Source organism: Microcebus murinus, chromosome 3 (genome assembly GCF_040939455.1).
Source record: "Microcebus murinus isolate Inina chromosome 3, M.murinus_Inina_mat1.0, whole genome shotgun sequence".
NCBI classification, from domain to species: Eukaryota; Metazoa; Chordata; class Mammalia; order Primates; family Cheirogaleidae; genus Microcebus; species Microcebus murinus.
Genome location: NC_134106.1, coordinates 17,234,692 through 17,259,524, shown reverse-complemented (window position 1 = coordinate 17,259,524; position 24,833 = coordinate 17,234,692). Strand labels below are relative to the sequence as shown.

The 24,833-nt window shown below is 36.1% G+C and overlaps 1 long non-coding RNA gene across 1 annotated transcript in view; it reads left to right on the top strand.

Annotated features, from left to right (window-relative positions):
• LOC105884322 (uncharacterized) overlaps window positions 1-24,833 on the top strand; it is a 363,355-nt gene that overhangs the window by 127,263 nt on the left and 211,259 nt on the right. The window lies entirely within an intron of this gene.

Here is a 24,833-nt window from a genome sequence, read left to right as displayed (position 1 = left end):
TTGTTAGTTAATGCACATCAACCCCTCATGGGAATGTTCTATATTTTGCAAATCTCTATTGGAAACTTGAGCTATTGTCACTTTTTACTCTACAATAAATTTTGATGCAGTAATCATCATTTTACACAAATATTTGCCCATATTTTTTCCTTTATAACATTTTAGATAGATTACTAAAAGTGAAATTGTTGGAGCAAAGAATAAGTTTCTATTAAGGTTTTTGGTAAAATTTGAAAATTACTACACAAAACGTTATTCAAATTCATAGTCCAAGTAAAAAATGTATAAAATTGTTATAAAATTAATTCCCCCAATATTGAAATGTATATATATATGTATGTGTGCGTGTGTGTATTTTAAATCCATTTAAATGTGATGAGTGAAAAATTGATATTACTTTAATTTGCGTCACTGATTACATTAAGGCTGATCTTTCCAATACTTTTTCTGGCATTTGTAAATTTTTCTTCTTGACTGACCCCTTCTGTTCTGAGATATTTTTGAAAAGGACTCTTTACAAGGTAGAAATATGTGTTGCAATAATGACTTAGTTTGCTATGTACTTCATAAATTAATTTTTGTTTTTAACCTATAAATTATGGATTGTGCATCTAACACAATGATTTTTGTTGATGTTTTCCTTTGATTTATTTTAATTTCTATCTTTAACATTACATTTAATTTTAATTATATAATAAAAAATGTTTTTCTCACTGTAAGATGCTGAAAAACAAAAATAAAGCAGAAACCCACCTTGACATGTACTTATTCCATCTTTCCATCCTCCCTGCAAATCTCTTTATATCAGCTATTTAGGATATCATTGCAGATATGCTCTAGATATTTAAAAATCTACATATAGATATAAAAATTCATATTCCCTTCTTTTACATTTTAAAATAACTATAATCATGTATCTATTTTGTGCATCACGTTTTACTGAACTACATGTTTTGAATATCTTTGAGCTGATTGGTACATTGGATATCTATGTTCTATGCATATGTATACACATATACACACATGAGTATGTTTAGTAGATATTTTGGAGGGTGTCTTTATTTTCTACATTAGTTTTTTAAATATATGAAATATAAATAAATTGAACAGGATAAAATCTAACAGTATCATTTTCTTATACACATAACCATTTTTAACACCATATTTTAAATAATTAATTGAGTCCCCATTGATGTATAATGCTTTCTTTTTTATTTCAGAATATTACAGGGTACATACGTTTTAGTTATGTGAATTGCTTTTGTACAGTGTGAGTCAAAGTTATAATTGTGTCTGTCACTCATATAGTGTACATTGTATCCATTAGATGTGAATTGACCCATCCCCACCTCCCCCCTCACACCTGCTTCATTTCCATTGAGTTTTACTACCATATGTGCACGTGAGTGTTGATCAATTAGTTCTAATGTGATGCTTTATCATACTTAGATTCTAATAAATTCTGTACTGTAGCTTAAGACTAGTATATTCAATTAATATGTTTTCTGTATTTTGCACCAATTCAACTATCTTTCCATTGTTTTATTTTATAATTACATATCCATGAAAACCTGGCTAATTTATTCATTCATTGTTACTTTCTGTTTCAAAATGATCTGTGTTTTCTTCCAACTCAATTTTCAAATCACTTTTTCCAGTCTCCCTTGTCCTTGTCAGAAAGAATGAAACAATCTAATTTAAATTTTGATTGAGATTATCTTAAAACTCCATATTGATTTAAGAAGACATACATTCTTATGACTTTTCTTTTTCCCATCTGGAAACAGTATATAATTCATCATGTTTTATATGCCTCATAATTTTGTTGTTGTTGTTGTTGTTGAATTTCTATAAGTTCTCCACATTTCTTATGAAGTTGTTTCATGTGCTGTTTTGTTGCATCATAAGTAGCATGTTTTCCGTTCTAAGCTCCATTCTGTTATTGTTGGTGCATTGGAAAGGTTTTGATTTTTTTAATAGTAACTTGAATAATGTTTGAGTTAATTATCTTGTATTTCCATACAAGCAACTTATATGTATTGATACTTTTCACTACCAATAACTAAAAATTTTTTTTGTGTTTCATGTCTCCTTATCTTGGTCAATGTTTTAAAACAATGTGAAACAATAATAGTAGGTGATTTTGTCATAAGCCTCATTTAAGTAAAATTTCCATCAACATTTTTCAGTAACTATAATATCTTTAATAACTTATTAAAGTTATTATATTTAAGAACTGAGAACTCATATCATGTAAGCTGAGAATGGATATAATGTAGAAAAAGTATATTTATCCATGCTCATATTAAAAATAATTTATTTCCTCATATCAATAATGAAATAATCCTCCATGGTTATCATAAATTCTTCTACTAATGTACTATATGTAAATAATTTAGAGTTTCTGTAACTGCATTTGTAAGTTTTATTGGTCTATAATTATAAGTCGTATTAATTATGGTTTGCTTTTCAATGTGTTATTAGCTTCCTAAAATAATTTGGTAATCTTTTTACATTTTTTTAAGTAGCGAAATACTTTGAGATTACTTTTTGAAATTACACTGAGATTACTTTTTGAAATTACAATTCTAAAAGAAATATGTAATAAAATTATGAGACCCTAGTGAGTCTTTGATTATTTTTCAGTCTTTCCAATAGGGAGGGATTGGACATTTTTGTTTTCTAAGGTGTTTTGAATCACTTCTCATTAGTTAAATGTTCCTGTAAAAGTAACTTTTTTATTAAGATTCTTGGATTATTAGCATATATTTTTACATAAAAATTCATATACTTTTTAAATGATCACTCTGTTGAAATATAGCTTTTTTATTCAAATACTACATATTTGTGCTTTTGCTATTTTACTACATATTTGAGCAAGCTTTTTACCTAGTTAATTCATTATGTTTTTTATTATCCCACAGAACCAACTGTTCAATTCATTTTTCAAATGTCCTTTTTCCATACAGCAAATCAATTAATTTTGATATTTCTCCCTGCTTATTGTGCTATTTTATAGATGTGTAAAGTGGAAATTTAGAAGAATGACATTCACTTTTGTTAATGAATAATGAAAGGACTTAGGGCTGGACATTTACCTGTGAGCATAGCTTTGGAGATACTATACAAATGTTGATAAAAAGAATTCTTAACAGTTGCTGCACAGTAAGGAAGACTTCTCCTCTCATTTATTCATGTTATTTATAATTCAAAGTGTATTTTTCTTAATTTGTTTCCTTTTTTAAATTTTTATTAATGTTTTCCAGTAACATGTTTCAGTGACATTGAGACCAGAGGGTCTTATATTCATTTTCATATTTTTATAATATTTTAGTGGATTGCTCATAGTCTAAAAAATGATTTTTAAAGTAACTGTCACATCAGTACTTTAAAAGATATATTCTATGCTTGTAGGTTATACACTTCTGGGTAATGACTTTAACTGTACATTATTAACTATTGTATTCTTTTTAAATGAATCAAATTTTAAAATATTTTATCTTTTCTAGTTTTCATGAATGTATTTCTTTTAAAGCTGCTTATCTGTTAAAGAGCTGGATGTTTCTATCCACTTAGCCTTGTATGCATAATAGGCTTTGGTTTAGCTATTTCAGAAAAAAAAAAAAAAAACTATTTCATGCATACAGATTTATCTTCATTAGGGGGTTGTTATTATTTTTCAATAGATAACTACTCTTTTTATCCAAAGTAATCCAAAGTTTAAACAATGATGAATTCGGTCTTATTTCTGTCATATTGTTTTATGACTTTTTGTTTAAAAATTTTTACACTTGTGCTATTCTTTTGTCTCTTGCTATATATATTAAGTTGTTAATTTTTTAAAATACTAGTGATTTTGAAAGAATAAGAAGTGTTTTAAGTAGAACTAGTCATGACAGTTTGATTTGCAAAAAACTCAAGCCAATATTCTAAAATTATAAAAGTTATGAAGAAAATATTGTTTTTTGTCTTCATCATTTCAGGTAAGTCACCTTAGTTTTTTAATTTCATTTTGAGGTTTTAGATGTAGATCTCTGTTCTAAAGGGATGTGTACATCATTTAAATTTCAAGAATAAGTTTAATATTTGAAGTCTAATTTGTTACCAAAGCTTAAATAATTACAAAGATATCTTTACCTCTTTTTAATGCTCAAGACTAGACTTTTTTATATCATGACTTTCTAAGTTACTACTTTTCAATTCTTTTCTTTGCTAGCTGGGATTTTTATTATTTTTTGAGTTGAAAATATGGGATTATATTACCTCTCCTTGTGTTTGTAGGAATATTTTATTGGGTACATATTTATTTTGTTGAAGCCTTTCTTCTTAAATCTCTATTGACATCACTCTAAGGATTTTTGTTTGTCTCTGTGGTGTTTGTTTTGGCATTTTACTTTGAGCAGGAGAAATATGAGAATACCTTGGCTTTTGTTCATTTAAAAGGTATCCCTTTTTTATACCTCTATTTTTAAGCACTTTTTGTTCCAAAGAAGAGGATGCCTTTTTTTTCACCTATAGACCCAACTGGAATTTTAGTGCAAGTAACTTTTTATCACTTACACACCTCAGTATTTCTTTCTTTTTTTTCTTCTCTGCATATACCTGTTTTTCATAGGTTGGATCTCGTCTCTTCTATCTATATGTAATATCCTTCTAGCCATTTTGTTATTTTTCTTTCTTTTTAATGACTGGAGAGACCTTTAATTTTATCCTCTTCATAATTCAGTTTTCTAAAGGGTCACTTCTAAAGATCAATACCTCTGATTTTTACTATCAAACTTACTTTAGAACAGAGTTTCTTAACCCCAGCACTATTGACATTGCAACAGTATAATTATTTATTGTGGGGGGATGTCCTGTGTGTTATATGATATTTAGCTTCATTCCTAGCCTGTACCTACTAGAAGCCAGTAGTATCCTTCCAGTTGTGACTAAGAAAAATGTCCCCTGACATTGCCAAATGTTCCTAGGGGGAGAGGTAACAGCATCACTCTCAGTTCAAAACCACTTGGTTAGAATTTTAAAGTATTTTTGTTTCTTACCTTCTTTTTATATCAATCTTCATCTGAGTCTTTGCTTTCTCTGGCTTCTCATTCTTGTTTCATTGATATTGTAACTACTTTGTGCTTTGCCTAGCCAATATTTCTCTGCTGGGCTTTTATTAGGCTCTCATGTCCATTTCTTTCCACGGCCAAGTAAGGAGACCTGTGCAATCTGTATTCTATAATTCATGTGTAATATAGAAAAGAGAACCCCCAGAGCATCAAGCACTTCAAGATTTCCTAGGAACACCTCCTGCTTTGCATTGTTACCAGAGACAAGAGGATGACATTTCCAGCAACGCAGTGTCTTGCTTTTCAGGTCACAATATAATTTCAGTCCTCTTGGTTCAATTGCATATTACATAATCCATATCTCCTCCCTCTTCCTCTCCTCCCTTTCCCTTTCTCCTTGTGTGTAAGACAGTAGCAAAAAGCATCATAAAAACATTTGATAGTTGATAAGTAAGCAGAGCTATTAAGTACCTACTGTATGTAAAATTGTAGGCTAACTCTGCCATGCGTACTGCCTCATATAAGTATCACAACTCTTTGAAATAAGTACTATTATCATTTCCATCTTATAAATGAAAAAAAAAAACATTATACTTAGCTTAAATAAAGTGCTTAAGCTGGCACTGTAAGTAGTGCTGCTAATATTTATCTCAGATTGCCCTGAGCCCAGATATGGGACCCTGGCTACCATGTTATTCTGCACAATGATTTCTTTAGGTCCAGGATATAGTCACCATGAGGTAAAGGTGAGGTGAGGATAAGGAGGCGTGGCTACTTAGTATTATATTTAAATGGCCTTCTTGGACCTCCAACTAGAGCTAGACAGTGCAATTGTTAGAGCAGGAGACTAAGAGACAAGGCTGAGACTGGAGGAGGGGCTTGAAGATTGGGTGCAGGTGTTAAAGTAAACAGCCCTCAGGCAGAAGCTAGCTGGAGGGGCTGATGACCAAGGGCAGGAACTGGCTTCAACTGGCTTATCAGCTATCTCCTTACATGAACTTTGGGTAATGACAAAATTATTTACTTTGCACTTTTAAAATCTCTCCACCCTTGAAATCACCATGACAGTTATAAGACAACCATATAAAGTATAAAAATGCTAGGGAACCCAATTCTAGGAATGACTACCCAAACTCTTAGTAAAACCCAACCCCTTTGCCTTGAATATTCCTCCCTTCAATTAGTAAGACTTCAAAAGACCAAAAGCCACTTTCTCTCAGGACAGGTGCTCTGTTTTAAGCCAGCCTGCTCTCTTTCTCTTGAGCATGTACTTTCACTTTCAATTAAAAAAACCAAAACCAAAAAAGGTGTTGCTTGACTTACACAGTGTGTCTGAAATTCTTTCCTCTTAAGGATCACCAAGAACTTTGAAGAACCTCCACTCAGAGGTCACTAACACAATGAATCAAAGGTTTTTGTTACTTTTCTCCTGGGTAAATGCATATTTTAGCTCAGGCAGCAGCCCATAGGCAAAGCATAATCTTTTTTCAAGCCAAACATATTAGTCCCATCACTAGAGGTTATCCTTTTCATATTTTGGTCTGAGTTCTCTTTTGCATTTAAATTCCAGAGGTTTATTGGGTTTTCATAAATTATATAATTTCATTGATATTTTTATGGGAACTTATAAGAGGGCCTATTAGCTAGCATGTATATTAAAATGTTAACTAGATATCTAGTATTTAAATGTTTTGAAAATTATTCCTTTGAACACCAATAAGTGTTAGTGATCCAAGAAATAAATGCATGTATTATGTTTGTGTTAAATTAATATAATTAAATTTTTATTAAGCATGTTATATTTTAATAAAATAATGAATGGTTTTTAAAAGGGATCTAGATCAATATGGGAATAGTTTTCATAAATCTGATTGGGAAATTCTAGTGTCTAGACTAATCCATTGTCACAGGGCAGCCCTTATATCCTACTTTGGCTCAAGAGTTATAAATACACATGGGAAACTGAATGAAGATTTTCAACTTCTCATCCTCTGACTGAGTGACATTTATACTTGAAAATGTCTCTTTTCTTATTTTTAACAAGATATTAAACTTGTAAAAATAATTCTTAAACTTTGTATGTGTGCAATAGACTTACATTTTTTCCAGAGAACAAAATTTCTCACAGAATAGCCATAAAGGAATCTCCCTGAGCTATAGTGGGATGAAGGATAAATTAAATCCCAATCCTGGAAAACCAGTTTTCTACTCTATGGCATGGGGTTAAAGCCAGAGCATATCTCTGCCCCTGAGCTACATAATAGGATACCACATCAGAAAGCCAATAGGGCACTAGTCTACTCATACCCAGAAATTGTGTTCAGCACCATTTAGTTTCCAGAGCATCTGATGCCCGTTGCCTCTTCTTCGTGGCTAATGAAACCTTGGTTTTGTTTGGGTTAGCAACATGCCTAGCCCATTTATACATTATAATTAGTCCAAATCAGTCTTAAATGGCAGTACAGGATACCTCCAGCTAAGATCTATGGAGAAGTCACTGAGAGTCATTTCTGAGAAAGTGTTCCTTTCGTGATCCTGGCAGGTGAGGACAAACTTTATGAGTATGGTTTCTTGCCCTTACTCCCCCCACCCGCTGCCCATGAGGTCAGGCACCGGTGCAGCCATCTTTGAGCAAGAGGCACAAGCATGAGGATGAGAGCCTTTGACTGAAAAAGCTGGAGGATAAAAATTGTAGGAGCCTTGATTTCTACCATGGGCAGCTAAGCAAACACCAATATCTCACCCCTCAAATCTCTTGCTGTTTGTAAATAACAAACCACTGTGTTCACATCCTGTCAGTCAGATGTACAATACTGGCAGCAAAACAAGTTCCTAATTGGTATGGTTCCAAGGATTTATTCTCTGTCTCTATCTTACTTTTGAACTTTAGGAATGACTTCTACATATAATAGTGGAGAAAGAAGGAAAGATTAAGAAAGAAGGAAATTTGAAGAGAGTTGTAGCTAGTTTGTAGGTTAAAACAGCCATGGAAATTTTTGTTCTATGAGGAAAGCTTCCCTTTCTCCACTCTCAAAGTCAATAATTTTGAGAATGGACATTTGATTTTCATTATTTATGGTAATTATGTCCTGTATACTATTCAATGAACACTGAACCAGTGAATACTGAAGTAGTGCTCCTAGGGGATATTTGAATACATATACACATATATAAAAACATATATGTATGTATATACATACACACACACATGTACACACACACTCTCCTGTAGATTAAACTCTTAAATCCTAAATACAACTCATCCTGGTAAATTCTATTTTCTTTATTTTCCAAAGGAGAAAACAAAGTTCCGAAGCTTTAAGTTAGTCGCCTGAAGCTGTTGCACTAATAGGTGGGAGAGTTGAATTCAAATCCCGTCCCATCCAACTGGCCCTGAGCCAGAGTTTCTTGAACTACACTGCACTGCTCCCAACTTTCTCCATCCCTTGGTCATCTCTGTATCAGGCTGAACACGGGTCATCATCTTCACTGATCTCAACTAGGAACATGGCAGGCGATGGGAATTAAATTTTTCACTGCTCTCAGCATGTCTTGAATGACTGCCATCCACAACTATCAATTCTACAGTTACAAATAAATGTTAGTGAGTAGGCGAATTGCAAATAGAAAATTCCCAAATAATGAGAACCCACTGTAATTGTACCTTTGTTCTTTTATCAGTAAAATGCATCTGGTTATACCCATTTTGAATGTTTCTGCTGACAGCTTTGCTAAGTGTAAGCCGACTTCTAATCTGCTTCTCTTCATGAATGACTTCTTGTGTTTCCCTTTAGCATGTGTGCCTGGGTGCATAAAAACAGGTGCTCATACACATAGACACACATGTAGCCATATAGTAGCCACACTATATCATGTTCTGTAATGCATAAATGAGCCATTCAATTACTCATTGACCCAATAGACAAAGCAGGAAGCATATGAAACAGTCAATATCCTCTCTTAGACTAAAAGGTAGTAAAAATGAAACATCACAGTGCTTGCTCAGAGGTGAGGGGTGATGTGAACAAGGAGTTACTGTAAGTGGGCCAAGTTTTCTTTTGGGGGTCATGGAAATGTTCTAAAATTAGATTGTAATAATTGTTGCATCATGGTGTAAATATACTAAAATTATTGAATTGTGCATAATTAAGTGGTAAGATTTTGTGCTATATAAAGTATAGCTTAATAAATCTGTTAATAAAAACAACAAGATGCATCAGCTACACATGCATAGAACAATGGGAGAACCTGTCTTCACTGGTCAGGAATTTACACTTGCTGAGGGTTTTCCATGCACAGTTGCCACATTTTTGTGCGACTTTATTACTCACCTGTCACAAGAAAGCTGTAAAACTCTGTGTGCCGGCGTGTGTTGGAAATGTCTATTAACTTGTCAGCAAATGAAAAGGGTGAAGGGTTTTCATCTCTGCAGATGAATTGGAACAGGTGCATCATGTCTGTGAGATCGCTAATTAAAACTACTCAGGACTTATATTTATTTTACATGAAAAAGAGTTTTACATGTGTTTGAAAACTGTATGGAAATACAGCTTTTACAAATTTGACTATACAGTCAGGCTTTATTTCTGCTTTATATCACTTCATGAATAAAACCCTTGGGTAGGGCATTTCTCACTTTTGGATTAACTGGTTTGTTTTATATTCCACATACGCATATAGCAAATGTAAGCTATATTTATTACCGAGAGGATCTGAATTAGTTTGGGCATGAATATATGTTTTCAATTTGTGCCATTTGTATTCAACTCCATGGAATGACACTGACATATTTTTATACATAATCTTTGAAGAATCTGAGGCTCTGGCCCTTCCAAATTCTGTATATTTTTTTATTCGTAGCTCAAGGAAAGGGAAGTAAGGTGCGTGGAAAGGAAAAGGGATGACTACACGGGTCTATATTTTACATTCTTGAAAAGAGTCTGAATCTGAGTGTAAGAGAGCTTGTATTTGAAGAACTTATGAAATTTTAAACAAGTCACTAAGCCTATCCATCTCTTAGATACTTAATCTCTTAAAGCTAGCTCAAATGTCACTTCTATCACAAAGCTTTTCGAGATCTCTTTAGCTGGAATCAATATTTCTTTCTTCTACCCTCCCATAGAACTGTTGCACCATGAGTGTATCGTACAGCATGTAGGAGGAGGTATGCAGAAGGTGGCAAGTTGAGAGACCGTGCGGTACTGTGGTGAGGGTTTTTGATCCAAAGTCAGAGTACCTGGGTTGAAATCCCAGCCCTACCACTTACAAGCTGTGTAATCTTGGGAAATTTCTTTTAAATTTCTTGTCTAAAAAATTCAAGTAATAATGGTGTTTCCCTCACTTGGTTTTATTGTGAAGGTTAAGTGGGAGAAGTCAAGCAAAACACTTTGAAGAATGTCTGGGAGGAAGTATTTGATAATTGCTCCAGAAATGATGGCTGTTGCTATTATTTATCAGGAAGGCAGGGTAAAATAGTAAAAAAGATTTTGAAAAAGGAAAATTAGATAGAGGTTCTAATTCTACCAGCTAGCCCTGTGATGTGCGAAAAATCAGTTAACTATTTGAACAGTAATTCCTTCCTATAGAATATAACTTAGGTCAAATAGGGATGATAAGGACCAGATGCAATTGAGTGTGTGAACATATTTTATAAGTGTCAAAGCACTGTTTAAGTGTTAGACATTGTTTAGAGGAAGCTGAGTGTTTGAAAGATAATATATAATTTGTAGCCTATTAGAACTGTATTTAAATTTTGGCATTATCATTCACGAATTTTGTGGCCTTAGTAAATTACTTGTCTCTGTCCATCAATGTCTTCACATTAATGCTAAGATAGGATTGTTATTGTAGGCATTAAATTAAACAGTATTTTAATTACTAGATCCATCATCAAGTATATAGCAGGAAGCAAATCACACAATGTCATTCTTTATCACAGTTTATTTTGTTATTTGTACATATGTTTGTCACTGACCTCATGGACTCAAAAAGTACACAATGCTGTGTTTTGCACATTCCAAAACGCCTCGAATCAATCCACACGGAATAAAAAGACTTCAGCCCCAGTCTTGAGTTGCTAGCTAAGTACTGGAGCTGCAGCTCACCTATCTGGTTTAGACAGAAAACTGATAGGTTCTGAAATAGGTTTGCTTTGTCATACTTGAGGTTTCATATAAGAATGAAATGAATCATCAAATACAAAAGTACTGTGACAATTTCTAAGGCCTTTAATATAAAGATATCTTATTGTACACTGGTTGGTCTAATGTCAGGGCAGAGATCACTCCTTCCTATTATCCATCCTGCCCTGTACTTTTCTTTAGACTGTAGGAGTTGCATGTGATATCATAAACAGAATTTCCTGGCACCATGTGGGCCATGGCAGGAACAAGCAGTCCACTTCCTTCTGCAGCCGCCATCTTGAAGAAGGAAGGGCTTCTGTACCCTAGCTGGCTTGCTCCAATGTAATCACTAGGCCACCAGTGATTTCAGGGGATCTCTGACTTAAGGTTATCAACACTGCTACTTCCTCTTGCTCCTCAGCCCCAGTGGTTGAGAAGTGATGTAGGGAAGAGGCCAAGCCTTGGCTGAAATGGTTCCTACCTAGGTAGCTAGATTCTGTCCTGGTGCCTGCCTGCACTTAGCAGCTTGGGAATCAGGTGGAATGTGGAAAGGGAGATCACAGAACTTAGAACTTGGATTTAGATGGAGGAATAAGGAAAAACGATGCGAATCATATGTCAATCAGGAAAAAAAAAAACATTTAATTTCTCTACATAACTGTCATAAGAATAGGCAGCAACTGCAAGATCTTGACTTACAGTGGAATTATCTTAGACCCAGCTCCAAGTAACCACTGGTGGCCTCCTAAAAGTAGCTCTGCAAAACCAAAGATCACTTCTGCCTGCCTTTCTGACAGCTATCCCAGGGTTACTCATTCTTGTAAAACCTTTTTCATGCCAGATCTGCCAGTTACCCACAGCCTCAGCCCTCAATGCTCAGCAAAAAAATAGAAAACAAATGAAGAATTATTAACGTAGCATAAAGTATTTAATGGCAATGGCTCTTTGTGCCAATACCTTCATCCCGGCCAAGTTGACCACTGGCTGATATTAATAGAACTAAACAATGGAATGAGAGTCAAAAAGTAAGAAAAGAAAATAAAAATTAAAAAAAAAACAAGGAAAAAAGAAAAACTGCTACACTTAAGTAATATGGAAAAAATCATGCAATCAATTCAAACTCAACTAGTCAACCCACATCTTTCCGGAGCAAGAGATCTGGGTCGTATTCAAAGTCTTGCTTATACATGCCCACAGGAAGCAACATTATAAATATCCCCTGATGTACCTTTTTTGAGCAGCTGGCCAAGCCCAGGGAGTATGAAGCATTAAACATTAATTTCCACACCTTCTGGCTCTTTCCTGCTCTGTATCCTCTCTTTTTCTCTCACTCTCAAGGCAGAAGGAAACTGGAGTCTGAGTTGCACCATAGAAAGACAAAAGAGTTTCCGCAGCTTGCAGCTTATTCCATCCAGGGAAGCAGCACAGACTTCAGGTGCTCAGGGAAGCCATCTGTAGCTCTTGAGGCAATGAAACGCGGCTGAGAACGCGGTGCTTTCTGGCCACTCTGCTTCCAGCTGGAAAGACCACTGAGGAAGCCACTCTTAAAGCACTTTCTGCAAGATTGCCTCCATCCATCCCATCTGGTGTTTTCCAGTGATGGAGAGCTGCCTGTTTTATCCCAGAAACTGAGCAAAGGGCTGCCAGGGTTCCCTCCAGAGAGGCACAGAATGGGAAAGGAGCGACGGCTCGTGTTTTCCAGGTGAATCACAGAATGCTGGCCTCACACCTGCCATGCGCAGGCAGCCTGAGCCTGGGGCCAGAGTGGGGCTCAGGCACAGGTCTGGGACAGGTGACAGGGAATTGTCCTGAGGGTGCCAGGGGAATAGAAACTGAAACACGCGGAGCTGCTTCTGAAGTGTGCAAACCGGAGACCAAACCCTACTAGAGGAAATGACAAAACAAAGCACAGCAACTTTTAGCTAAAAACTTGGATATAGGAATAGCAGGGCTGAGATGAAATAGAAATCTCAAAGGTGTTCAGAAAAGAAAGTGTGATAATGGCCCCGAGAATGTGAAAAAGAAATGAAGAGGAGCTGAGGAGAGAGATAGGAAAGGGGGCCGGGAAGAGAGGGAGAGGTGCTCACCTGCATGACTAACTCTAGGGAGAGGGGTCCTTCATCTCCCTGCCCACTCTAGCACGGCACGTGGGAGAACAAAGGCACAGCTTGCTCTTTGTGTGATTTGTATCATTTTTTCCAGCGTGTTCCGATTGAACTGAAGCCTCCGTGTGGCACGCTGACAATGCCCTTTTCCTTCCTCTCATCTGGCCTGTTCTCTAGACCTGTCATTATTTTTCAGGCCCTACATGTTGGGTGCCTTTCATCTTTTCTCAGAAATGATTATCATCAGGCCGTTATGTGAAAAGCTATGACATAGCACATAACATTCGAGCCCTTTCAAATGGACCTTCTTGAAAAATTCATTTTAATGCTAGACAGAGACCTTCTGGGTTAATGTGTGTTTTATATTATTATCACAAGATAAGTAGCAAGGAAGCTCCAGGTTACTTACCTGTGGGGCTTTGGGGGAGGGGAAGAGGAAGGGAGAAATCTGAGCACTGAATATGAAATTACTGTATAATCTGGTTGATGCATTTTTGGAGAATAAGCATCTTTGTTTCTTTTTTTTTTTTTTTTTTTTTTTTTTTTTTTGAGACAGAGTCTCGCTTTTGTTGCCCAGGCTAGAGTGAGTGCCGTGGCGTCAGCCTAGCTCACAGCAACCTCAAACTCCTGGGCTCGAGCGATCCTTCTGCCTCAGCCTCCCTGGTAGCTGGGACTACAGGCATGTGCCACCATGCCCGGCTAATTTTTTTTTATATATATATCAGTTGGCCAATTGATTTCTTTCTATTTATAGTAGAGACGGGGTCTCGCTCTTGCTCAGGCTGGTTTTGAACTCCTGACCTTGAGCAATCCGCCCGCCTCGGCCTCCCAAGAGCTAGGATTACAGGCGTGAGCCACAGCGCCCGGCCTATCTTTGTTTCTTTTTCAAAAACTATATATAATTTACTTTTAATAATGACTCAAGATGTTTTACCAAAAAAAAAAAAAAAAAGACCTTGTTAAGTAATAGGCACAGGTAATAATTAGGATAGCACAGATGGAGGAGGATATAAATATCCAAAAATCTAAACTATTATAGTAACAAATCATTGTGTTTAGCTTCCTGGTAGCCAAAGCAAAAATGTTATAGGACATTTAATTATTAATGGCTGAGAAGCAGCATCATGTTTAATGGAGGGAAACAGATATTTTTCTGCAAGTGAGTTCTAAAATATCCTCCACTGTATTTCAATGCCTTTATTTAAATATATAAGCATGAGACGTAAGCAAAGTCATTGGAATTATTTATGTGGGTGGCTCTGGGAGCCTCCCTATCTCTACAAACATGTGCTCATGTGTTTGTGCATGTATGCAAAGGCAGCTAAGCACAATGGCGTCCTGCTAGAGAAAATTACATCTTAGAGTTAGCACGGGGGATTTTTGAAAACATGTCAGCTCTCCTCACCCACCAGAAAAATCCTGATTGAAAGAGTATAATTGTAAGGGATCAGTTCTCCAGAATACACTTGAAATAAACTATGTCCCTCCCTGTGAGAGAATCTCTGCCGGGAGAAATAGAGAAACACAGCAGCCTTTGGAACAGCCTGGCTGTTCCTTACACTAGGCAGGCAGGATTTGCAAGATACATTTGACCTTCTCAGGATACTTTCAAGTATTGCCCACATCCTGCATTCATTCTGTCTCACTAAGGTGTGCAGTATTCTAGTTTCCACCTCATTGCCCTGACCACTATAAAAATATTCTTTTTTCTGAGATGTGCATCTCTGGTTTGACTCAAAAAGTTCTTGTTTCAAAGAACAAAAGAGTAGAAAAAGTTTCTTCTTTGTTTTAGTGGTCCTTCCAGGTAAATCCTCTTCTCTCTCATGATTAGAGTGGAAATTTTAGTGATGCTCCACCCCATCACTACAAGGCTTTTAGTAAAGCTCTGAAAACCTAATGGTAGAATGCAGAGCCACAAAGGAATGTGAAAGAGCATTCAGGCCACGATTTAATACTATCTACCATTTGTTGATGTTTACTGAGGGCCAAGAATATATAATTTCACCAAAAATCCCTACTATGAGACCAATATTATTTTCCTTGTTTTAGAGGTGAGTAATCAGCTAAGGATGGGAGAAACAATTTCTCCATGTATCATACACCAATTGGATGACAGAGTGCACTTTGGTCACAGGCTCCTTTCAAAACCCGTTCCCAGAACCACTGTTTTACCTGAGTTTCAGGCTTTCAGGAACACCCTTGAGTCAGCCATTGGTCTGTCCAGAAATTATTAGACTAAACTTGAGCTACCCCATGTATCCTTTTGAGAGTCATGGTCCATCCTTTCCCCTTTAGGATTTCACACCAGATACAACCTATTCTGGAAAGAACTTGAAAGCAAAGTCAAAGGCATCCTCAAATATGACACCATATTCCAAGAATATCTATACCTATGATCAAAGAAAACACAGCCCTACTCATGGAGTTCATCTCCCAAAATGAGAGTATCTGTAGGTGAATACTAGTTTTGCTGCTGGAGAAGCATAGATCCTCACACCATAGTGTCCATGTCCAAACTCTGCCCTGCCATTTGTCAGCTGTGCGACTTTGCCCAAGATGCTTAATAATAGCTCTATGCCTCAGTTTCCTCTTCTATAAAAAAGTTTATGACAGTAGTACCTATGTCAGAGATTTCCTGAAATGATTGAATTTGCTCTTCTAGGATAGTGTCTAAAAAATGCCCAATAGAGTAATCACTCAATATGCTAAAGTTATCACTATTTTTAGTTGAAATTAATCCATTTGTCATGTTCTTTGGACATCACATTCATCATGTTCTTTTTCTCACAAACATGTATTTTAGGGACGACCAGTGAGTCCAACGACACCTGAGGTAACAATTAAAACTACCTCCCTTTCAGGAGTCACAAAATGCAAACCTTTACCATATGACAAAGGAAAACTCAAAACTTATCCTCCAAGCATTGCTGTGCCTTCCGGCTCATAACTCAGAACATCTGAATGAGGGAAACATTCTCTCTGTCTCAATCTCTCTCTTTCTCTCACTCTCTGAAACAAACACACATAATTTCTTAAGAGATTTTTTTTTTCCGTATCACAGTCTCCTTTTTTATGTTTCCCAATTTTAAATTTAAAAGACTACCTGTGCTGGAAATTGTTCAGTGATGTTGATTTATGAGACTTATGCAAAAAAGGACAGTCTCACCGATGCACATATCTATTTGCCAAGGCAGCAGTGATTTATAAAATGACAAGCTAGTGACACTCATATAAAGGCAGCTTTCACATGGCAAGTGTAAAGGCAAAAAGAAAATCTGCTACCAGTTGAGCGACAAACTCTTTTGCTATTTTAAGAAGAGTATAAATGCCACCCTAGCTTCAACTCTATGTCCACCCTCTGGATGCCATGCCATCTTTGATGGGGCACCCACTGTGAGCTTGTCTTTCCTGTTCTTGAGCTCTGAAACTCAGTGTCAGGTTGAGGTGGCCTGTCTTTTTCTAATGACTGTTTATTGGTCTGCCATCCATGAACTCATCTAAGCTTTTATTAAAGCTGTATACATATTTTTCCATCTAGATGACCTGCTGGAGAAGTGATATATAATATAAAGCTTCTTCCATTTGTCCCTGAAGAATATATTTGACATTTGAAGATGTGTTATATAAAAATTATCCTGGGGAAATTAGACTATACTTACTAGATTTTTGGTGTATCATCCAACCCTTTAGCCTCAGTCTTTGTTGGTCTGGTTTCATATTGAAGCTCTTTACACCATCTCTCAAATGAGCTGTCATCTCACAGTAGTCTTTCTTTCCTGAGATTCAGTGTAGCAGACCACAGACATGATTCCCAGTATGTCTCCAGGACTTCCCCTGACAATGCCATTAGATAGGATGGCTACAGCAGCAAATTGATCAGACACTGTCAGTAGTGAACCATCCTGGCCTTTCTATGACTACAGATCGTCACACATATTGAATGGAAGTGCATTGCACAACTGTTTCCACCTGTCACTTCAGTTACAAGTGTACTCTTGCATTCTTTCCACTTGTATTTGTGTAGATAGGCTTGGTTATAGCCACATTCCCAGTGGTTTATGTTAACACAGGTTATTTCTTGCTCGCACTGCATGTCCGCAATGGGTCAGTTGGAGCTTTGTTTCATGTCATCTTCATAGTCCTTCCTAGGACCATGTGAATGTAGTAACCTGTCTCTTGACTTTTGTTAGTCTTGTGGCAGAAGGAAAAGGAATAATGGTCAACTATGAAAATGTCTACTCAGAGGTGACATGCATCACTCAGCTCATATTTCTTTAGCCAAAGCAAGACACATGGAAAATATAATTTTCCCTTAAGAGGAAGCACCACTGGGAGGCAAAATTGAATGTTTTCTATACCAGAGAACTTTAAAGATAAAATATTACTCAAACTATGTTGAATACTCAAAGAAGCAGAAATAAGGTAGGTACTGCAACACCCTAAAACTTAAGTGTCTGTGTGAGGGATTGGTTGAGAAAAGCTATTTCGAAATGAACAAAAAAACTAGAAATTTCTAGAAAGAAGGACGAAAGCAATAGTACCTATTTACTACATCTTCATTAGGTTTACAGGTCAGGATTTGGCAGAGCAAGAAAGAGATATACTATTTTAAACGGTTAGACCCTCAGAGAATCTTCCCAGAATAGTTTTTGTGAAGGGTGACAGGTATCAATAAAATCAGAGAAACTGAGCTGTGCTTGAAATCAACCCTTCCCCAGCCTGAGGATCAGAAGATAACAAGATTATATTCCTCTCGAGAAGGAAATTGCCCCACGTGGTAAGTGAGAGATGCAACTGTAGGGTGAGAGTGGGGGCTAATGGAGGAAGGTGCTTTGCAGTAGGAAGAAACAGTGGGCATTTCCATACAGAATGGAGGGTTTCTTTCCTTTCATAAAGAAAAGCATCAACTCAGATTGGGTGAGCAGAAATCACAGAGAGAGAAGGAAGAGAACACTAATAAATAGGAAAATGAAGGAAGTTAAGGAGCTGGAAGTGAGTAAAGAAAATGGGAGTCCAACCAGGATAAGAGAAGCAGGCACACCAAAGCCCAGAGAAGAACTGGCAGATGGTGAGGAACCAAGTGAAGGAGAATACTTTTCTTTTTAACTGATAAATCTTTATAATGCTAAAAGGGCATTATGAGAAATGGTGAGGTTAGCAACATTAATTTCTCAGTTCAAAGACGTTTTCAAATCTTTCTATGGCAGGCTCTGTGCCATGTTTGGGGAATGGAAAGTTGAATCATGCACAGATTCTGACCTCAGTGAGCTTATATTCTAGTAAGGGTAATAATTGTTGATAAACAGGATTGCTGATAAACAGGCAATCCATTACTACATGATTTAGTACGAAGAGAACTACATGCAGGCTGCAGAGGAGTGGCATGTGAGTCAGAGCGAGAAAAGCAGGGGGGAAGACCAAGAAAGATTTTCTGGGATGGATAAGCTTGACTTTCTTATTGAAGGATACCTAGGACTGACCTGGATGAGGGAAAGTTGGAAACATTGTACCTGGCAGGACAAAGAGCAGATGCAAGTTCTCAGAGACAGCAGGGGCACACGGTGGAAGATCATAGTCAGGAAACTCACCATAAGACCTGTGTGGCTTAAGCTGACGGGATTGGGGGAATGGTGACAGGAGAGCACTCAAGTGTGAATCACAGACCAGTGTCTTGGTGTCAACTCTACCTCCGGTCACCTGGAAGTTGAGCCAAGATTTAACTTCTCTGGGCCTCTGTTTTCTTTGTGTTCAAAATGCTAGGGTTGAATTAATGATGTCTAAGACTCATTTCACATCTAACATTACAAAAGGTCTAAATAAAGCATTATTAGTAGAGAGCTAGAGATCTGGTAGCACTTTTTTAAATTATGTGTTAGAGCAAAGGGATTAAGAAGAGAGATGCTGTGTCCTAAGGAAGAAAGGGGCTCCAAGGTTGCTCTGGTCATTTCCCCCCAGTTTCCCATACTCAGCATTGCTTCTGTCCCCTTCCTGAAAGGATTGTGATTGGGAGCTTATTACCACTGGAGCAGGCTTTTACAGTGACAGCGGCTTTCATGTTTGGAATAAAGCTTCCCTCAGACTATGCTGAAAGCTCATAGATGATGAGTAAAAGTCATCGCAGAATCCTGCAATGGTCCCACAGGAGAATGATGGATTTGCTTGTGCAAGGGGCTGATTGCAGAAAACAGAAGCTAGGGACATTCTTACACCAGAAGAAGAAGGATGCAGCTAAGAGTAAAGGAACATGAATCATAGAGAGAGGGGAGGAAAACATGTTAAGAAATTGAAAAAGAAAGTAAGTTGAGAATTTGAGATTGAGGAAAGAAGAGGAGACTCCCTCATGGTAAGGGTAGCAGAGAAAATAAAGCTTACAGAGGAACTGGCAGGTTGGGAAGGGACCAAGGTGAAGGAGAATGTATTTTTCACCCATAAAGTTCAGTAGTGCTTTTAGAATTGCAAATATGCATTTAAATTTAATAATACAATTATGGTATATTAAATGTCAAATGACTGTTACAGAAAAGCACTTAAAATTAATACATATGCATGAGATAAATCCTTGTCTGGTTGTCAAGGTCTGAATTCAAAGTTATATAAGCCAGGCTTTTGCACTGAATTTTGTTACATCTTAAGGTTGCAAAGATCTATGAATTCATTGGTATTTAGCAAAGAAGCATGAGCAAAGATTAGTTAGAACTGAGAGAAAATGTGGGCCATTGGGGCAGTAAGCAGAGAAACCCAAATGCTATTCAAATCTAAAGTAAAACTGAAGGCAATAGTGGTCTGTATAACTATTGTCATCATTACTATCACATCATCATCATCATCATCATCATCATCACCACTGTTGTCATCACTTTTGATGAAGTGGCTGTTGAGGTGCCTAAGTGTGGCTCTGTGTTATCAAGAAGTCCTTCTTTCTTTCCTTCATTTCTGTTTTCCTTTCTTCCTGCTTTCCTTCCTAGCTTTTAATGAAAAAAGTTGGATTTATATTTTTTAATTATTTTAATCATATAGATGCAGTTTTAATCATAAAGATATGCAATAAACATGCACACAAGAAAGAGAAAGTTTCCTATCACCACCAATATCCCCCTCTCCCATCACTTCCTCTTTTTAAAGATAACCACGTTGTGCTGTTCCAATCTTTTCCTCCAGGATATCTTTTCTAAAACCTGGTAGACTCCATCCATAGGACCAGTCATTTTGATAAGAACCAAACAATGAGCAGACACAGGAAGTCTGCTTCACATAGATGTATTCTGTGCAGGAATGAATTCTGAGAGAGGGTTGCCATCTCCCATGGGTGGGAACTAATATCCCGAAAGTCTCTGCTTTCTAAATGTTGGGGTCAAAATTGTGGTTAAACAGGATGGGTTGAACAAATGCATCTACCTCTGTTCTGAAATGTGATCACAGCAACAATAAATGGATTTTCTGCAAGCCAAACAGATGAAGAGTGACAAAATGGCAGCAACACAATTTTACAAGCTAGAAAACAGATGGATAGGGATAACAGATCCACAAATGGGAGCTAGCTCAAATCCAAGCCAGCAGTGGGGAAAACCCAAGGGTAGGCTGATTTATATAATAGAACTCTAGAAAACCTAAAAGTTTAGGTACTAAATATGAACACAAATGTACCTGACTTTTAGAGCTATCTTTCACTCTACATCACCAATCAGTAAAGAAGTCTTTACTTACTCAAACTCTAGAAACTTTGTTGAATCTAACTCTACACTTTCATCTCCATATTCTCTTAATACCCTCACTATATTTAATTGAGACTAAAAATTATTTTCCAAGTGATCTTCTTACTTCCAGTCTTGTCAACTTATCAATACTTTCTTTTTTCTTTTTTTTTTTTTTTTCTTGATGCAGCGGTCAACAAAAGAAACAATGATCTGTTTCAGTGCTAAAGAGAAAAGCAATTCTTTTTCATTTTTTAAAAATATCAGCATATTATGGGGGTACAAATGTTAAAGTTACATATATTGCTCATGCCCCCCACCTTGAGTCAGAGCTTCAAGTGTGACCATCCCCAAAACGTTACACATCTCACTCATTGTGCTTGTATATAGACCCATCCTCTCATCCCCCCTCCCACCTGCCCGACACCTGATGAATGTTATTCCTATATATCCACTCAGGTGTTGATCCATTAATACAAATTTGCTGGTGAGTACATGTTGTGCTTGTTTTTCCATTCTTGAGATACTTCACTTAGTAGAATGGGTTCCAGCTCTATCCAGGAAAATACAAGAGGTGCCATTGTTTCTTAAGGCTGACTAGTACTCCATGGTATACATATACCACATTTTATTAATCCACTCAAGTATTGATAGGCACCTGGGTTGTTTCCACACCTTTGCGATCATGAACTGTGCTGCTATAAACATTCAAGTGCAGGTGTCCCATTTGTAGAGTGTCATTTGATCTTTTGAGTAGATGCCCAGTAGTGGAATTGCTGGATCAAATGGTAGATCTACTTGTATCACTTTAAGGTATCTCCATATAGCTTTCCACAGAGGCTGAACTAGTTTGCAGTCCCACCAGCAGTGTGGGAGTGTTCCTATCTCTCTGCATCCACGTCAACATTTATTGTTTGGGGACTTTTTGATAAAGGCCATTCTTACTGGAGATAAGTGATATCTCATTGCAGTTTTGATTTGCATTTTCCTGATGATTAGAGATGTTGAGCATTTTTTCATACGTTTGTTGGCCATTATTCTGTCTTCTTTCGAAAATTTTCTCCTCATGTCCTTTGCCCACTTTTTGATAGGGTTGTTTGATTTTTTCCTTGGTGATTTTCCTGAGTTCTAAATAAATTCTAGTTATCAGCCCTTTATCGGTTGTGTAGCTTGCGAAAATTTTCTCCCATTCTGTGGGTTGTCCGTCTGCTCTTGTGATGGTTTCTTTGGCTGTGCAGAAGCTTTTTAATTTGATCAGGTCCCATTTATTTATTTTTGTTGTTGCTGTGATTGCCTTTGGAGTCTTCTTCATAAATTATTTGCCTAGTCCAATATCTAGAAGAGTATTTCCAAAGTTTTCCTCTAGAATTCTTATAGTTTCATACCTAAGGTTCAAGTCTGTTACCCAGCGTGAGTTGATTTTTGTAAGAGGTGAAAGGTGTGGGTCCTGTTTCAGTCTTCTACATGTGGCTATCCAGTTTTCCCAGCACCATTTATTGAATAAGGATTCTTATCCCCAGTGTATATTTTTGTCTGCTTTGTCAAAGATTAGTTGGCTATATGAGGATGGTTTTATATCTGGGTTCTCTGTTCTATTCCACTGGTCAATGTCCCTGTTCTTGTGCCATCACCAAGCTACTTTAATTACTATAGCTTTGTAGTATACTTTGAAATCTGGTAAATCGATACCTCCTATTTTGTTTTTATTGCCTAGGATTGATTTTGCTATACAGGGTCTTCTCTGGTTCCATATGAAACATAAAACTATTTTTTCTATATCTGTGAAAAATGATAATGGTATCAATCCTTTCTTTAATCTGATGACAGAGGGAGCTGTCCAAAATATCAAATAATATCATAGTCAGCAACATCGTGTCCAATATTAATTAATTCATCTTAATTCTAAATATCTATTGAAAATTTTCTATGAGCCAAACATGACTGTACTATTAGTTGATGGGACACTGGCCTTTGGTGATTTAGTGGGACAGTTAGATACATAAACAGTACTTATATTGTAGCATATTAAGTGCTTTAATTAGAAAAATAAAGGGTTAGGGATGCATATCAAATCATGACTAAGTTTGTCATGCTAAGGTATTTAGATTGTATTATTTAGGCAATAGTTTGTCAGCCAATGACATTAACTAATACATGGCATAAATCCAATTTAAACTGAAGTTCTATGGCAGAGATGGACTAGATGCACATCAATCTATTTCCTTTTCTTGGAGGAAATACACTGGGCACAAGAGAAAGGCAAAAGAGAGAAAATTTCCAAGCCTCTCTTGCAGTAAGCTTGAGATGATGTCATTGTGTTCCAGACAATGAGAAATGTGACCAAGGGTTATATTTTAGTATGACTCAAAATGTAGTATGTGAAACACTGCCTGTCTTTAAAGCTGTTACTGGTCCACAATGACATAAGTGTAGAAATTGAGAGGAATAATTTAATTTTTTTATCAATTTAACACAGCAATTTTATGTGTATTGAATCTAAAATATAAAAGTGAACTTGTGTGTGTTCTTAATTTCGTTTTATTGTTTCTAGTAGTAAATCATTAAAGATCAGAGGTAGGTGCTTTTTCTACACTTGATCCCTAAAATATTTCATGAATTACCTCATATTCTTTCTTATTCACCATATCTGAGTAGCTGAAGGACCCTAACAGGGTGAAATCAGAAAATGGAATAAACTTGAATTGCCACGTCCACCAATTAGGGGCACACCCTCGGAAGGGCCATGTGACCCACAGTGAAATTTTAATGAATAAAGATTCAACTTTCATTAGTCAGGATGCTAATATTTGGGTAATTTGTCAGAATAACCAGCTTTGAGTTCTCTGACAAATGGCCAACAAGGCTCTTCTCTCTCAATGTTAGCGTACTTTTGCAGTCTTATCTCTGGTCATACAGACCATGAATTTTTACACCTGTATTGTTTTATTAATGTTCCCTTAATCAACATCTAAAAATATTTAGCCAAGTATTCTTGGAGTATTGCCTCTCTTCATTTTTCTTATTATCACATTTTGAATCTATCATTCTTAATAAAAATGCAATAACATTTAAAAACCCTAGTTTATTTTAATAACTTGGCCAAAAAAAAAAGCAAATTAAGGTTTCCAGATATTAAATATATCATAAATTAATGGTAATTAAATATATTTTAAAAGATCCTGAAAAATGTAGAATTTAAAAGAACAGGGGGCTTAATAATATCTGAATACATATTTTAATTTGATACATAGTAATAATAAAAGCATTTCAAATCAATGAGTAAAAATATTACATTTAAGACATTATGTTGGAATAATTCGTTAGCTATTTGGGTGAGGAGAGAAATCTGGATCATTATCATAATTATGACTAAGTGTTTAAATATACGATTTAAACATAAAAGTGCCAGAGGTAAATATAGGTGCCTAGATTTTTAAATCTTACCATAAAGAAGAAATTTCTAAGCATAATCCCAACACAGAGAGGAGAAAATAATTCATGAGGACTTCACATGCATTATGAATCATGAAGGAAAGATAGACTAATGGTGGCAACATAATCAAGAGTCAATTTATAGATTAAATAAAAGTAGGCAAGACACAAGTGAAAATACATTTTTCATTCCATCAGAATTTAAATTTCATGAAGGCAAGAATGATTTTCAGCCTGTTCATCAAGCTATTCTACAACTTATTTTAGTTCCTGGGATATATTTATTTGATTAAATAGATAAATGATTGATGGATTGAATCAATCAATCAATTGATAATTAAACAAATACATATTTATCTGCTATATTGCTTCATTTTTTATTAGGTTTACATAACTAAAATATTTGTTAATATACAGTGCTGACTTAGT